Source organism: Xenopus laevis, chromosome 8S (assembly GCF_017654675.1).
Source record: "Xenopus laevis strain J_2021 chromosome 8S, Xenopus_laevis_v10.1, whole genome shotgun sequence".
Taxonomy (NCBI): domain Eukaryota; kingdom Metazoa; phylum Chordata; class Amphibia; order Anura; family Pipidae; genus Xenopus; species Xenopus laevis.
This window is the reverse complement of record NC_054386.1, coordinates 66,874,537-66,892,186: the sequence shown is the minus strand read 5'-3', so window position 1 is coordinate 66,892,186 and position 17,650 is coordinate 66,874,537. Positions and strand designations below refer to the sequence as shown.

At 37.3% G+C, this 17,650-nt stretch overlaps 1 protein-coding gene across 1 annotated transcript in view; it reads right to left on the bottom strand.

Moving 5' to 3' along the window:
• pasd1.S (PAS domain containing 1 S homeolog) overlaps positions 1 to 16,650 on the bottom strand; it is a 66,107-nt gene extending 49,457 nt beyond the window's left edge. Inside the window, exon 1 of the mRNA XM_041574986.1 lies at positions 16,138 to 16,650. The gene's annotated coding sequence lies outside the window, so the exon portion shown is untranslated. The remainder of the gene's footprint in view (positions 1 to 16,137) is intronic.
• Positions 16,651 to 17,650: the final 1,000 nt, after the last annotated feature.

The following is a 17,650-nucleotide window of genomic DNA, read 5'->3' as shown; positions in this document are numbered from 1 at the left end:
ATTTACTGCTAGTTACTGTGAATATTCTTTTCTCCTCTGCTATTGTGTTGATGACATATAATAAATCCAGCTTAAAATACACATTTTATATTACAATTAATTTTTCTGTTTGTGACTCTAAATAAAAAGCCCTCTGAAGCAAATAAACTATTAGCAAGAAAATTAGCCTTTTACAAATCAGTTTGATAGATGGCTTAAAAACAACATAACTAAAATAAACACAATGCATTACTCATCTGAGTAAAGTCTGAGTCACACAACATGTGGCTTTAATTACATTTTTAGCACATTTCGTTTACTTTTTTCTTTTATTATAGATTTTCCAAAAATGCAGCAAGCTTAAAAGGAAAAAAAGTAACTCTACATTAGGGGGCAGATTTATTAAGGGTCGAATAGTAAATTTGAATTCGAGATTTATCAAACCGATACCCAGGGAACAATTCAAATTGGAAACTCACAATAGCAACAGGATACAGTTAGAAGTGGCGAATTTATCATGGGTTTAACTCTGCCCGATTTGCCAGGATTGACACTGGTATTGCACATCACTTCAGCCCTTGTGTAATCCAAATTTTTAGTGAATCAACACAGTGATGCACGGTCATATGCGGTGTATTTTGTCACTGTTTTTTTACATAGCATGATAGATAGACCTCCAAGTCTTTAGCACTTGTACAATGTACTTTTACAGACTGGGGATTCCTGTCATGCATGGACAAGTCATACCTCCCTACATTTTTAAAATAGAAAAAGGGACAAAAAGATTTGCAGCGTGTAGCGAGGCAATTTTTGACCATGCCCACTTTTGTGGCCACACCTCCTAATAACCATGTTCATTTTATAAACTTAGGCAAGTTATGAAAGTTTGAACACATTTCTGTGGTTTTTATGTGTCATTACAGTTTTGCTAATGAAGGTGAATTGCTAGTCACAGTTTCCCCAAGAGACTTTTTTACTTATTTTAAATTCTTATAAAAGTATAAGTAAGTGCACTTGGTGGCTGGTCTGGGCTCTCTGCCAAGAGCCAATAAAGTTAGAAACTTTGTATATTTTTCTGGCTGTTCAGTGCAGGAGATCAAAGAGAATGTTGGGACATTTCAATAACAAGCATGGACTGCGGGTTGAGCTGTCAAAATCGGGACTTTCCTGCTGAAAACTGGACAGTTGGGAGGTATGAAAAGTGGCAATTTGTACATATGTATGTAGTCACATTAGGGGATTACTTTAGTAGTATGTACAGGTACAAATTGTTTTGTAACATAAAATAATGTCACATTAAAGAAATAATCAGTGCTTTGAACTAAAAATATCACTATTTCGGTGTAGGATTTGTTAATCAGCAAAATGACTGATCTAGTCTGAATACTTTTTGAAACCTGTTTAAAATTCTACATGCATTAGTTAATAAACAAGAAATGTTTGCTTGGTATTCTGCGCCATCTATTTGTGCAATATCAGTGCAATAAACTACAGCAAACCTGTTAATTTAACCTTCTATTTGTACAACTTTGACCAAATAGTATAGAACGATCAATTTCTGCAGAGTTGAAATAAAGAAGTCTAGAAATGTCACACACTATGTTTTGGGCTCCTTTATTATCCAAGTTTAACCAAAGCCCTTTAGGACTGAATATATGTACCTTAAAATGTCCTCAGGAGAACTCCATGTTCATTTATGCCAATTTACAGCACATATTCTGGGCACAAAAACTGTAATTAGATGTCTTATAGAAACGTGGCAGCAAAACACTAGTTAGTAATTAATTCAGATTTTCAGAAACCAGGGTTTTTTTGCATACAAATGTAATAATTAGTCCTGTAAAACGAGCTTCTATAAGACACATACAGCTAACCAAAGCTTACTGAGATCTCCATCATGTGGACAACTTTGAATGCCTACATTAAAAGGCTACTGAATCTTTGGACTAGTGCCAAAAGTTTTGTATAAAAATACAGCCATTCTAGCCGTATTCATGGCTTTAGTTCTGTTTTAACAGGCACTGGACTCCAGATAAAACTAGTTAGGCTCATAAGATTCCATAATTACCTACTATATATACACTGAACAAGTGAATGATTAGTCATACTAGGAGACTACCCACATCAACTATTTATCATTGTACCACCTTACACTCCAGCAGTGGCACTTTCAGTTTTGGCTCTGAACTTGATCCAAAGTCTGGTTTAATCCCTCAGCTATATACATTTCTTTATTATGAGCAAAACCTCTGTGTAGGTTCCAGAGTTGTGACCTTGTATTGCTTATAATTTGGCTTATTAGACTTTGTATTGCTTATAAAATCTATAGTGAAACAAAGGAAATGATAGGATTGCTATAAACGTGGTTTGAAGCTTAATTTTCAGCTAGCTCCACTAGTGCTCAGATAGCCATGCTACTGAGGGTTTTTCCACTATCACTTAATAGAAATCATTAAAAAAAAAGAGAAAGTAAGATTGCAAAATCTTAAACCTAAACTTTGCAATGATCAAATGCTACACCCTTCACTAATATTGCATGCACTTGAAATAGCCCAAGGCCATACACTCTTCACACACTGACACACTTTGATGGATGGCACTCGAGGCCTGTTCGACTCTGCCAATTTTCCTCAGACTATTTTGGCTATAGCAACAAACAAAGAAAGTAGCACACAACCTGCATTAAGACTTGCAAAATGCACCCACGTGTTTCTTTTCTATCTTTGATTCTTTGTTCTATTGTTACTCTGCAGCCTTTCTACTACAATGACTCTCCACAATCAATACTGAATTCTAGCCACATATTCTTCTTGCAGATCTCCAACTCTTTTTTCACCCTTACCTTACATAAAAATCAAAGAATAAGATGCAATTTAGGGTCAATACAAGTAGAGTTTATTGTTCTTATTCAGTGACTTGTTAAGTTGTGGAGTAAGGTAGGTGTATTACCTTAGCCCTAATGCTAGTAGGATTTAACATAAACAGGATGTGAGGAAGGGCAGGTAAAAGGTCCAAAGTGAACTTGTGTATACAGTCCTAGCAATGCTGGCACATATGCAATTACATTTAAACTTAAAACTCTTGATGGCGAAGACTCCTACTACTACAAATATACTTTGGAATGATTGTGATTGGCCAGAAAAAGTGCCATAACTTGCGATGAGTAAAAATGGTCGCTTGGATTTTATCACACACTGAATCTTCATAACAGCTCCAGACTAAGAAGTAAAACATATTTTCAATGATATTCATGACCTTTTACATTTAACTCCTGCAGCTCATCTTCAAATGTAAAGAATAAAAGGATAATGTGGAATCCTACATCACATTCATACTTTCTCATCATGCCTACAAAAAATACAGTAGATCAAATCTCATGGAGGCAATGAACAGGGTTGTCCAAGCCTTGCCTATGGTGCTATTGCTAAACTCAACCCTTGGCTATCCAACTGAGACCCTTGGCTGGCCAACTAACAGAGACAAGAGTTGTAATTTAGATGTAGTTTAAGGACTATGGTTTGATCACAGCAAAGCTATCTAAGAAAAGCTTAAAGGGAATGCCAACCCAAATATATATATATATATATATATATATATATATATATATATATATATATATATATATATATATATATATATATATATATATATATATATATATATAATTTTAAGCAACTTTGCAATATTCATTCATTAATTATACATTTCCAATGGTTTTTACATGTATATGTATTGCTATTAGAAGCAGTGTTTATCTTTTCCTTTCTATTATCTGCCCTGATGGCACAGACTATTGAAACAATGTTAAACAAGGCAGGTGATTAACAGACCTGTCTTTGCTGGGGAACTAAGACTAAGACAAATTTATTTTAAAGGACATGTAAACCCCCTCTACAAAAATGTAATCAGTAAGCTGCTTCTTTGAAATCCTTAGATAACTGCAACTCTGGTTGTTAAAAGGCTAACAGTAAGGCTGCAGAATCCCCTTAATCACTTAGAAATCCTTCTCCTCCTCTAACCCACTTGGCCCCCTCCCTCAGGAATTTGCTTTGGCTGTTGACTTATGAGCATGCTCAGTTCTTCTCCGATTAGATTACTAAACACACCCTCCATTCTAACAGCCAATGAAGAGATAACATTACTGGTTCCCATAGAAACTCTGCTCTAGCTGTCTGATCCTATTTTTTCTCATAACCACCTCTCCTGTGCTCAGCTTAACCATTACAGTGGCCAACCCCAGCAGAAATTTTTATCAAAGTATATTGTGCCTGTGTAAAGTTGCATTCTGCATTGCATGAACATTACAGCATATATGTCTCAATGTTACTCATGATATGTCAGAGGGAAAATGGCAGACGGGAGAAAGCTGCTATTTGTTTTAGGAAAATGTGATAGAGCTGGCAAAAGGAGGGGGTATATGCAGTACAAATGATGTGGCTTGGGTGGGGAAGATATGTGGAAAATGTAGGCTTTACATGTCCTTTAAAAGCCACAATCGGGCATTAAGCAACTATCTACTTTCTATAGCAATTGTTTTTCCAAGTAACTTTAAAGGCACTGAAAAATTTTAGAAAGTTGTTTAGAATTATGTTTTCTTTTATTAGGCAGTTTTTTATTTTGGGGTTGACTTGTCTGTTAATTACTAAAAAAGACTGAGAAGTAACTAATGGAAACTTTGGAAAACAAAGCGCCGTATGTGAATTGCCGCAGGAGATTTTCATTTTAGCCCATGGAGGGCAGAGGGAAGGCAGTTTGGGGAGATTGTGCCCCAAAGAAGAAGCGATTTGTTGCTGGGGTGACTAATCTCCCCGAATCTGCTCGTGTGGACTGACCCTAAATATTAGTGAAATATGAGACTATTTGATTTAAATAATCAAGTAATTATGGTTTTACTCCCCCAGCGTACATGTTAGCCAGTTATTCCAATAAAAGAAATCCTGCCCAGACACACAACTCCATTATCATTCCCACCCCCTGCACACCACTCCCATAGCAGAAGACAACAGATTTCTTTCAATTTGTTTTCCTTTGCCGCCCTACTTATTATTTCTTCCCATGTCAGTCAGGTTTCCTTATTGCTTAACGCCTTATTCCTGTTTCTCCAGTACTTGTGCCAAACCACAGTCACTTATTTTGAATTTGATGGGGTAAATTCCAAGAAGAAAGAAATCTATAAAACATGTAAAAGCAGGAGAAATACTGTGTAGAAGCAGTACACTGCCATGGGTGAACCTGTGATTTGTTACCAGAGCTGTCTTAAATTGATTCATATAGGGGTGACTGTCCATGGACCTAAGTCATATGATCAACAGAGCAGAAGCTAACCATCCTGCCAACTGGGCAAGTGAGTGGCTAATAAGTTAGAGAAAAGGAACCAGCTGGACTCAGTTATGGGCTGAACTTCTGTCTACCCGATCTCTAAAAGCCAAAGCCATTTATCTAAATTTATGCTAAAGAATGCACATTGTTATAAAATAATTTGGGGCATACATTTTTAGACAAAAACACTACCATTTGGAGCATAACACATGTTGTCCTAGAATACTCTAAAATGGCAAACATATTATTTCATGATAGTGATAGCACAATACCCCTTTTAATACAAAAAAAATATTGACACCCCATTCCACCATCATCATTAGAATATAATTTTACCTTCAACAGTTTACCACAAATAATGACCAAGTATTTTTTAACATTTAAAAGAAAATAAAGAATGGATTTAAAATATGTATTATATTGGATACCTTTAGCCTTCGTTAGCAATGAAGTAGAGCAACACTAAATATCCCTTCATCCCATTTCTTGGTCACATTCTCTACACAATGTTGCAGTAACTTGTTTGGAAATCCAGTGAAATCTGGACAACAAAAATTCCAGCATAGTGGGGCTGTAATGTAACATGGATACTTTTGTTTCAGTTATAGTGACCACTAGGGATGTAGCGAACAGTTCGCCTGCGAACTTGTTCGCGCGAACTTCGACCGTTCGTGTCCGCCTAATGTTCGCGAACGTTTGGGAACGTTCGCAATTTGAGTTCGCGACCATTCGACCGCTAAAATCGAACGATTTCCATTCGTTCGAACGATTTCCATTCGTTCGAACGATTAAAATCCCTCGACCGTTCGATTCGAATGAAAATCCTTCGATCGAACGATGAAAATCCTTCAAACATTCGAATCGAACGAAAAATCCCTCGAACGTTCGAATCGAACGATTTTGCTGGTGTTCGAAGCTCGCGAACGGTTCGCGAACCGTTCGCATTTTTTGCCGGTGTTCGCGAACGGCGTTCGCGAACACCAAAACGGCGGTTCGCTACATCCCTAGTGACCACATCCTAAGCCCTAAATTGCATCTGCAGTTTAAATGATGGGAGCTGTATTTTAGCCACAGTTTACGTCCTATAGGTTAATAATCCATAGTCTCGGAAAAAGAGATACTGATCGCAACAAACTGCTTAAACACTCAACACAGTCAAACTTTTGCCATCCAAATAAAAAGCTCTAAATGCAGAAAATGAGATGGGGATAGCTTAATTTATGTAGCAATAAATAATGAAAAGATCCAACAAATCACGCAGCAACAGGGAACAGTCACATTGCACTGCATATAATTAAAAACAATAATTTCTTCCACTTATATAAGAAAAGTGCACTGTGATATTTTGGGTCTTTTTAAAATCTACTAAAACACATTTTCAAAAGAGGAGGAGACTATAACAAGGCATCTGCCTGTTACAGGGCTGGATTTACATAGTGGGCGCCCCTAGGCCCACTGCCGTTCATTGCCCCTGTCCCCTCCCCTTTATTCATGCAAATTTTCATCTGGACAGGAGCAATGGGGATTGGCGCATGGGAAGTTTAAAAAATTATTGTACCTCCAGCGCATCCCCATTGTTTTTGAACCAATGTGGGCGTGGTTGGGCAGCATGCCTCCTCCTAAAACCCTGAAAATCCTGAAAGGTGGCCTTTCAACAAATCCAGGCCTGGCCTTTTAGGGTGATTTTACATTTAAGATCAGTTGTTTGTAAAGATCAGCTGTTTTGTTGGCAGCAAAAAATAGTCAGTGGCACACCAGTCTGCTGGTCTAGTTTAGGCTTCAAAATCCTTTCCAGCTTGCATCAGATGATCTTATTTAAATTGTTTTCTATATTTAGCCAAGTTGGTACCCACTAGTTATCTAAGTAATTAGAATGAGACTCTCCGGGTAAACGGAAAGAAGCAAAAGATGCAATTTTATTCAGAGCAATCCATAAGTCTAGGTTTTAAGGATATCCCTGCTTAGGAATCAGAAGCTCAGTCAGTGGATCATACTGTTTAACTCCTGTGATCAATTTTACACATACTTTCAACATAGACCATATAAACCTGAAGTTGCTCTAGAGCTAAAAAGTTTAGCCCAAAAGCACCTAATAACCTGTTTTCTAGCTGGCTAGAAAAGTGGCAACTGGAAAAAGTGCCACCCTACAGATTCTGCAGGTCCCCACCACAAAGGTTAAATGCATAAGGTTGATGGAGCCCATAAAGGCTCCCTTATGGGATGCAATATATGACTACAACCTACTTTTTTGTGATTAAAACAACAGGCAAATAGTATTTTTGGAGTAAGCCCTTATTCAACAAACTCTTGTTGAAGAAGGGAAATGCTGGCCCTTTAACAACACATAAGCATTCCCTAAAGCAGGAAGAAGTCATTATTATCATTTCTTAATATACAAGATGTAAATGTGAATGTACAGATGGATGGGCTAACCAACTTGAGGTATTGTCTTTTGTTAAATAATTTTTTGTTAATAAATTTGAGACATTTTAAATTTCATTTTAAAAGGTAACTTGTGCATAATTACATTACAAGTTTCTTATCACCACAAATAAACTGATTCAAAATGATGTCAGAGCTTCTTTACTGATCTAATGCATTAAGCATATATCCATAAAATGGAAAAAATACAATTAGCATGACCACTATAATTACAGTACAATTATGAAGTTCCTTGCATCAACTACAACAAAGCAAAAACCCCATTTACAAGCGCATCTTTATGAAAAGTATTTCAGAGACTGAATACAATGCACTGTCCAAAATATAGAATCATAGTGTTAAAATGCCATAAATCTCTGGGCTAGATCCATATATTCCAATTAGCAAGGCGACAAAGGAAGTGAGCTATTTTGGTGAGGTTTTTTTATTATTCAATACGTGTTTTCTCACTGCTAATACCTACGAAACCCCCACATCCTTTTGCTTACAGAACTGGTGAGTGAGAAACCGCTGCACAGGAGAAAAAAAACACCTGTTGACTGTTTTTGAAGAGAGGAAACCCTGTGCAGTGATTTCAGTGCATTTAGCATGAGAAAGAAACTTGAGATATATATGCCCATTCACTTTGATGCAGCAAAAACACCCACTGACTTCAATGTGTTTTGGGAATGTTTTGCCATTTCTCAAATTCACAAAAAACTGATTCATTCACTGCACAGAACTAATGAACAGTATAATAATGGATAATGAAGACGGAATATCAGTTTGGATACAACTAATATAAACATATTACCATGTTTAATAACCATTCTTCTTCAGGAAAACTCAACAGTCTAACAGAGCCAAGGATTGCCTAAAAATACTTCTTAAAGTGATACTGACACGAAAAAAATACTCAAAAAATTTCAATGTACATTAAGGGAGTTATTTATCAAAATCCAAAATATTCTCACTATTTTCTGAAAACCATTCTGACCAAATACACACTGACTTCCCCTCCTATTTATCAATAGATTTTAATGAAAATTTCTTGTGTGGTAAAAGACTCAATAAAATCACAAAAAATGGAATATTACAATTTTTTTTAATTTGCTGCCAAAAACTGTGAAATTTTCGAATTTGTTGTTCAAAACCTCTGACTTTTTCGAATTATTGCCTGAAAACCACAAAATCTTCGGATTATTGAACTAAACCCAGTGCAGATTAAGATATCTTCCTATTGTAAATGGGACATCTGCCATTGACTTTTACAAGAACTTGGCAGGTCTGAGATGGAGTACTTTTTTTATTCAGACTTTTACACCATCGGAGTTTAATAAATCACAAAAAAAAAAAATTCTTCTAGAAAGAAATGGTGTTTTTCCCTTTAAAAGTCAGACCAGAAACAATCGGACATTAGTAAACAACCCCCTAAAAGTTACCTATAGGTCAGGTTGATCTTTTTCACTGATAGACCTTCTTTTGTAAGTAATTGTTACCTGAAGTTCCTAAACCTGACTCTTTTGCCAACCTGACTGTCCCTTTTTACCTCTAATGCTAACTGGCTGCTGCTGCACAAATATGGCAGCCCCCTCATTGAGAAAATACTTTTATGGCAAAATTATAAATCAGAAAGTTTAAAAGTCTCAAAGACAATGCTACGATAGATGTAAAAAAGGTTTTATTTCTGGTGTCAGTATCTCTTTAAACAATGAAATGCACAATCCATAATTTAAAATATATATATATCAATGTCAATATTTTATTAAGGACATTCTTTATCACTCAAAAAGCTTGAAGCCATTTTATTTTCTACAATGCCACAACAACTTTTGTTGTGAAGACTTAGATAATTATTAGTTCCCTATGTATTCACAACAAGAAACGTGACACAATTATTTTACTAGGTGAAGGAAGGGCAGAGACGTGTTTCATTGGGGTGTGAGAGCCTACTATATTTATGTTTGCCAATTGCCTGTATGTAAGCAGCTTTGAAGTGAGTGGATCTAGAACTACCTTAATATGTTCATCTTGTTATGACTGCAAAAAGTACATTGGCTGATTGTTATAGAAGTTTTTGAAATGTAACTTTTATGTGTTAGCAAGCATTCAGCCTATTTATTAGGTGAAAATACATTTTATTGATCTTCTTCTGCAGGAGGGGAGATTGTACTAAGATGTTTTTCAGGGAAATACAAAAAACATGGACTATGTATTAGGTGATTGCCTCTGTTTGACTATGAGAATACCTGTTGAATTGAGTGCAGTAGACACACGTGTGGATGGCCAGATAGCACTGATCTGATTCTTTGGCATGTGGGCAACAAAGCAACTTGAAAGGGCCTTTGGAAGCTTTTGAACAATCAGTACTGATGCATTGTATCTGATAATGGATATATGTGAACCTACAACAGGAGCGAAGATTGTAAGTCTAATATTGTTACATGGAAAACACATGAGATGACCACTTCATACAGACTCTCTCTGGAAGGAAATATGCTGTATGATCTCTAATTATTTATGTCTGATATTGCTACATTAAAAACACATGGTGAGATTACTGCCCAAAATTGACTCTCTCCAGAAGGAAATATATATAATCCAAGATAATTAAACATCCTGTAACTACTTCCTTACCATCTAAACACAGCCAATTCCACTATCATCAGCTTTGAATGCAATATCCCGTCTTCTCTCTTAGTTTAAGGGGATGTTCACCTTTATGTTAACTTTTAGTATGATATAGAGAGTGATATTCTGAGACAAGTTGCAAATGGTTTTAATTTATTTATTTGTGGTGTTTGATTTATTTAGCTTTTTATTCAGAAGTTCTAAAGTTTACAATTTCAGCAAACTGGTTGCTAGGGCCACACATTACCCAACAACTATGCATTGATTTGAATAAAATATGAAAGGGAGAGAGCCTAAATAGAAAGATGAGTGATGAAAAGCAGCAATAACAATAAATGTGTAGCCTTACGTAGTATTTGTTTTAGATGGGGTCAATAACTCCTAGTTGCATTTAATAGCTGGAAAGGGTCAGAAGAAGAAGGCAAAACATTAAAAAACAATAAAAAATTAAAAAATTAAGGCTAATTGGAAAGTTGAATTAGCCATTCTATAACCTACTAAACGTGAACTTTATGATGAGTCATCCTTTAAAGGAACAGTTCAATGTGAAAATAAAAACTTTGTGAAAACGAGAAATAAAAAATGTATCTAATATAGTTAGTTAGGCAAAAATGTAATGTATAAAGGCTGGAGTGACTGGATGTATAACATAATAGCCAGAACACTACTTCCTGCTTTTCAGCTATGAGTTAGTCAGCGACTTGAACGAGGGCCACATGGGACATATCTGTTCAGTGAGTTTGCAATTGATCCTCAGCATTCAGCTCAGGTTCAAATGCAACAGATATGACCCATGTGCCCCCCCCCATCAAGTCTCTGATTGGTTACTGCCTGGTAACCAGTCCGTGTAAACCAAGAGAGCTGAAAAGCAGGAAGTAGTGTTCAGACTGACATGTTATACATCAAATCACTCCAGCCTTTATACATTACATTTTTGGCTAACTAACTATATTTTTTATTTTGCAAAGCCTATCTATTTACCCGGTTTTTATTTTACATTGAACAATTCATTTAAGGATTCTATAGTTTATAACAAAGTGTTTATTGGAATAGAGACAGGACACATAACTGAATGCAAAAGATCATAATTATATGAAATCAGGGCTATAATAAAAAAAATCAAACAAGGGCCACACAAAAAATGCAATCTTTTTTGGGAGAATCTAATAAAAGTTGTATATTGAAATTTATGTTTGGTGTGTGGGTAAAAAAACTCCTTGTACATGCTTTATAAAAACTGTGGAAGTCAACTAGAGTTGGTCTGAATATGAAGAGTGCTGTGTACAAATATATGTAATTATAACAAATTCTTTGTGCACACAATTTTTTTTGCATGCTGGCCTTGAAAGTTGTTTGTGCAGGGTTTAGATGGAACATTAAAATATGTGTGTCTGAAAAAATATCACATTTGCAGTGTAATATTCTTCAAAGCATGATCATTACACTGTGATTTTACATGTTGCACACTTGTAAAGGTGGTATATGTTTTTGGTGTAAAAATTATATCTTTCCATATGGTCAGTGGACTCACAGGATGATTTCAGGTGCTTTGGTGCCCAAAATTCAAACTAGCTCATGGAGCCAAATTGACTGAAATTCCCCCCTACTGTCTAAGAAGAGCAATTCCAAAAAGCCCTGTTGGAAACATTGTTGGATGCTACTACAAATTGTAAATTGTAAATGCCCAACATTATCTGTGTGCCATTACACACACTATGCACTCCAGCAGACTATTAAAGGACAACTAAATCCTAAAATAATGTATGGCTAGAAATGCTATATTTTATTGAACTAACTCTACCAGCCTAGAAGTTCAGCAGCCCTTTACTGATCCATGCCACCATCCCCCAAATTTTTTGCACTTTGCTCCCCTGATGCAGATCTCTGCAGAGACCTACATTTGCCCCATGAATACAGTGCTGCCTGTGTTTGGTAGCATTGTCTTCACAAGAGGTGGGAGGGATGGAGACATGTACAGTCTCTCTCTTCCACCACATGCCCATCCATCCACCATAATTCTGTGTCATACAGATGCCAAAGCAAGGGCGAGTCTCCCCTTCTTGCCGCCTCTTACAATGCCGCCCCCTCTTTCCCCAGAAATTGAAATTTTCAGTTTAATAGCTGGAAATTCCACTCTTAAAGTTACAAGGAACTGCTTTTTGCCACAGCTGGTAATTGACGGAGTGTTACCACCCAAGGTGAGTTTTACAACTTGCCTAGGGTCCCCTACAATCTATTTTCCACTGATGGATAAGGACGTTAAATATCTTGAAATTAAATATGCACAAAGGAACAATGGCTTTTATAAAATTTTATGGAAAAAAATGCAAACGCAAACAACAAAATGAACACAGCACCTTGCTGCAGACTTTAACTTGTTCATGTGCAGTAAAGTTTTGAGGTTATTACGCTACTGTACATGCACAAATCAAAGTGGCAGATGGATGCACTGTTTTTTGTTCCCAGAATGGTGTGTTTCTTTCCTAAAAGGAGCACTGGCCTGACCAAAAAAATAATTAGTTTAATTCACTGGTGAGAACCCCCACTGAAGCAGCCTTCCATTCTCCTTTTAAGGTATACAGATAATATAGCTTTACTTTAGTTAACCAGAGGGTCAATGCAATATCAAGAGTCTAAAAAATATCAACTGTCTAAGGGTTAAATAAAAACTACATCACTAAAGTGGCTTTAGAGCTCTCGGGTATTTTTAGCTTTATAGAAGAATTGAAGAAGAAGGCTGTTATTTAGCTTGATTGTAGTAAGCAGATCACACCTTAGGATAGGCCTGTTACACCCTGCTGTGTCATCCCAAACCATGGGCAGCAAACTTTATTCCTAAACATGCATCCCAAACTTCCAAGTTCCTCTTTAATGACAGCCAGGAAGAAAAAGGAGTGACAAGTTCTGTTCCTACCCGTTATACATGCAACTTATTGTTTCATGGCATTAGTAGGTCAGTAAGGCATACAAACAAGTTGCTCTCAGACTAAGTGGTTTTATATGTATCATTTAATACTGCAAAGCAAAAGTTACAGAAATAAATTAACTGTGTTGTTTTCAGTAGGCTACACAATGTTGTCTACTCTCCTTTTCCACACCTTGTCACTGAGTAAAGACAGCTATACTAAGAGTAAGGGCTCAACTTGTTTAGATAAATGCTTAAAAACTCAATCACGAGTTCTGGTTGAGTCTTGTACAAATGCCCGTTAGTGAGTCAACAATAACAATTAGCCTGCCGGTGAACTAATCTTTAGAAGAGGCAGTAGTGATGTGTGGGCCGGCCCAATAACCACAGGACCCGGGTCAGGTTTGGGCCAACCTCGTATACCCGCCTGAGCCTGGCTTCCGGCTTTATAGCCACACGCCTGCTTGTCCTGACCCGCACATCACTAACAGTCAGGTATCATTAAGGCACTTATGGGGGAATTAATAAAAGTCGCAAAAAGAAAAACAATTTGCACAGAGAAGAATAAAATTTCACATTATGCAATGTAATACTCTTTCTTAAACTGTTATTGCATTGCAAATTTTCATTATTCATTGCCCACTTTTAAACAGTGCTCGAAGTTTTCATAATCCTTTGGAGCAAATATAACAACTTTTTCAGTAAGAAGTTTTATTGCATTCACTGCGGACTGGCACCAACTATAAAGTTCGCAAACCTTCTTCCACTGTCGGAAGTGGTCGCTAAACAGTTTATTATGGGGCAGATTTATCAAGGATCGAATTTCGAAGTTGAAAATACTTCGAAATCCGACCATCGAATTTAAATCCTTCGAATTTGAATATCGAATTCAAAGGATTTAGCGCTAAAATAAGCATTGTTCGATCGAAAATTTAAAAAATTTAAATTTTCCGCGATCGATCGAATGATTTTTACTCGATGCCAAAAACTTAGAAAATGCTTGTAGAAGGTCCCCATAGGCTTATAATGCAATTTGGTAGGTTTAACTTGGCGAAGTATTGAATTCAAAGGATTTTTAAAGAGACAGTACTTCGACTATCGAATGGTCGAATAGTCGAACGATTTTTAGTTCGAATGAATCGTTCGAATCAAAGTCGAAGGTCGTAGTAGCCTATTCGATGGTCGAAGTACCCAAAAAAATACTTCAAATTCGAACTTTTTTAACTTTCACTCGAGCTTAGTAAATCTGCCCCTAAATTTGTGCACAGATGATGACTAAATAATGCTTTGCTAATGGCTCTACAACATTTTGGAACCCAAAGTTTAGCAACTCTGACTAAATGCGGTCAGGTACACTTGTGAAAATATTCACAAGTATTTATTATTGAGTGGGGTGAGATATGAATGTAGGTTGCAGGAATCTGGAAAGATCAAAAATTTCCTGCCATCAGCCTAAACAATAATACAATAATAATGTCTCACACTTGTACAGTCAGCAAAGCAAATATAAACCTGTGTGTATCTTTCTGCAACAAACACAATCCAAAGAGTGCCACACTACACAAATATCTAAGTACAGACTGAAGGTACAGAGACAGCAGACAACATAGAATATGTTAACTGCCATAATATACATCAGTTTATCATTACCTGAGAGTTAAAGCCACATGATTTCCAAGCACAGAACAAATGTAATTTAATAACTTGCCAAATTTCTTCTCCTCATACTTTTAATCAAAAGAAAAGTAAGATGACTGGGGGACATCAACCAACAAAACCAACACAACAAGTTATGGGGTTTGACTCCCCGGCACTGCAGTAGGATTCTGCCTACTTGGGCAGATTAACGTCACACACAACAAGTTTCATTTATTTTTTTAAACATTAAAAAGTTGTTGGTAGGAATCTTGTACACCATGTCACCCACCTGAAAAGATAAGTTATCCTTTGAATACATTTTACTATATAGACTGGCCTATTCTTAACACCTTTACTAATGGTGCCTTCCTCTTCTCCGTTTTTCATATTGCACTTTCAAAACGCCATGGATTTTAGGGTTACTGATCCTGGGAACCATAAAATGAATGCTCTGTAAAGCAATGTTTTAATTGTTACTTTTTATTAATCTTTCTGTAGATATCCCATCCAAACCATCTTCCCTTCTGGCTTTCTAGACAATACTTTAAGGCATGTGAGACCCCAGCATCCAGATATTCCAAACTCGAGAGTTACAGGACAAAAAGTAAAATAATCACAAAAAAATCAATTGCAAATTGCCAGGGCTACTATTGGCTGCAACATACTAGAAATACATTTTAAGGTGAACTACACCTGAAAAGAAAATTGTAAATATTTTCATCTGTGTATCCCTAACAATGTAGTTAGATACAAGTTTGATCTGAACAGTATACACACATGAGCAGTGGGGATGCCCAGAACTTTCCCTGTGGCATAAGCAACATCAAGATTAGTACCCACTCTCCTATTGGCCTACTGTAGCCCAAATCTGTAAGAAACATGGGCAACTTTTATAAAACTCTTGCAGAATCAGGGTAGGAAAACTATAAAAACATATATATCAAAAATATGCAAAAATCATACTTTAAAATACAGTCACCCCCACATCTTCTCATGCCCGAGCATTTTCTTTCTCGTTTTGGATCTAAATACAACGCAGGACTTTGTGAGAGACTCTGAAAGTTTGTCTTTATCCCTGGTACCCAAAATAAGGCATCCCAATTGCAGCCAGAGCAGAAAGGACATAGCATTAGATGGATGTAGTTATCGCTAGTAAGTTGAGTGCAAGACTGGCAGTCCCCTATTCTAATGCCGCTGCCCCATGGCACTCGCTGGCAGCAGAAAAACTGGCACTTGGTACCTACCCTGGTCAGCAGGATGAGTTAGAGGGGCGCTGTGCCATGCCACGACCCCGGCTTCTTCTCTCAGTCCGAGGAATAAATCCAAGAGGCAGGGAGCCACAATTCTCAATCTCAACATGACATCTTGATCCAGGAGCCCCCCAAAAAAGTATCCGGGGAGGCGGGCAGCGGTGTGAGGAGGAGGCAGCAACGACCAGAGCGGGAGCAGCGAGCGCACCTGCAACTCCAATGTCACATTCAGTGCGGGAGAGGCGTCCGCCGGCACTTGTGTAACTCGCAGCTGTGCTCAGTCTGGCGGCTGCTGCTCCTCCTCCTTCTCCTCCTACGGCCTCTGGATGGGAGTGAGACAGACATAGCGCTGAGCCGCACAACAGAAACTAGGTCACTCAGGAGCAGCGCCTAACAACATTATTAGCAACCGGCCGAAGGAGGGCTCCAGCCTCCATGACAGCTGATGGCTCCTTCCTTCCTGTCTGCCTCATGCTGCTTCACTTACCCCCAAATCTGACCGGTCACTCCACTCTCTCTCTCCTTGTGCTGATTGGGGGCGGGAGGCAATAGCACAGTAATACATTTCCCCATAAACAAGGCAAGAGACATGAAGCAAGTATACTAAGCCTAGCCTTCTCTCAAAATGGATTGGCAGGCCTTACCAGGGTTACCAGCACAGTTCTGGAAATCGCTATTTCTTACTAGACACAATATTAAAGTCTGCCCTAAATGGTGCATTGGTATAGGGCCCAGTTAGAAACCCCTCAGACTTTAGGCCTTACTGTACCTTTCCTTGTCACTCTTATCTCCAATGCTACACTTGTCACTAACAGTTTCCTATATATTCCTATTGTATTCTTCATAAAGCTCTAATGGGTACAATAACACTATTCTTGACCCCTGGGGTCCCTCTGTCTTCTTGGGGTCTCACCCCAAGTAGTTAAGCCACTAGTATGGGGTACAGAAGAAAAAGTAGCTGCCATGTTATCATTTTACCAGCAATACTACTTCTTTTAGAAAATAATAAAACACACATACATACATATAAAAATATATATAGTTATTTATGTACTTCTTTTTTCATATAGTGTTCCTGTTGTTAGATGTACCATTTATTTACAGAAAAATATTCCTTTTTTTTACAGTGATATTGTGTATAGTTCTACATGTGGGGAACTGTGTTTATATCAGAAGGATCCAGTATAAGAAAAAACATTAAATCAAATTTAAAAATAACTAGATAATTATTAATGACAAGTTATTGTTTCATTTATTGACAGTTTTAAAAGGACCACACAGGTAACCTTTGTTGGTAAGATAACATGTTGTCAGGAGGAGTCAGGCAGCCGCCTGGTTTGGGATGCCCACAAATACAGCTAGTGGACCAATGTGTGCCCCTTTCTCAACAATAAATAGAGTTTCAGCTTTCTCAAGGAAGGAGGGTTCTACAGCTCAAGACTAACGGTGGCCATATACTATAAGACAAGGGTGCCCAAAAGGTAGATCTGGATCTCCTTTCTAAAAA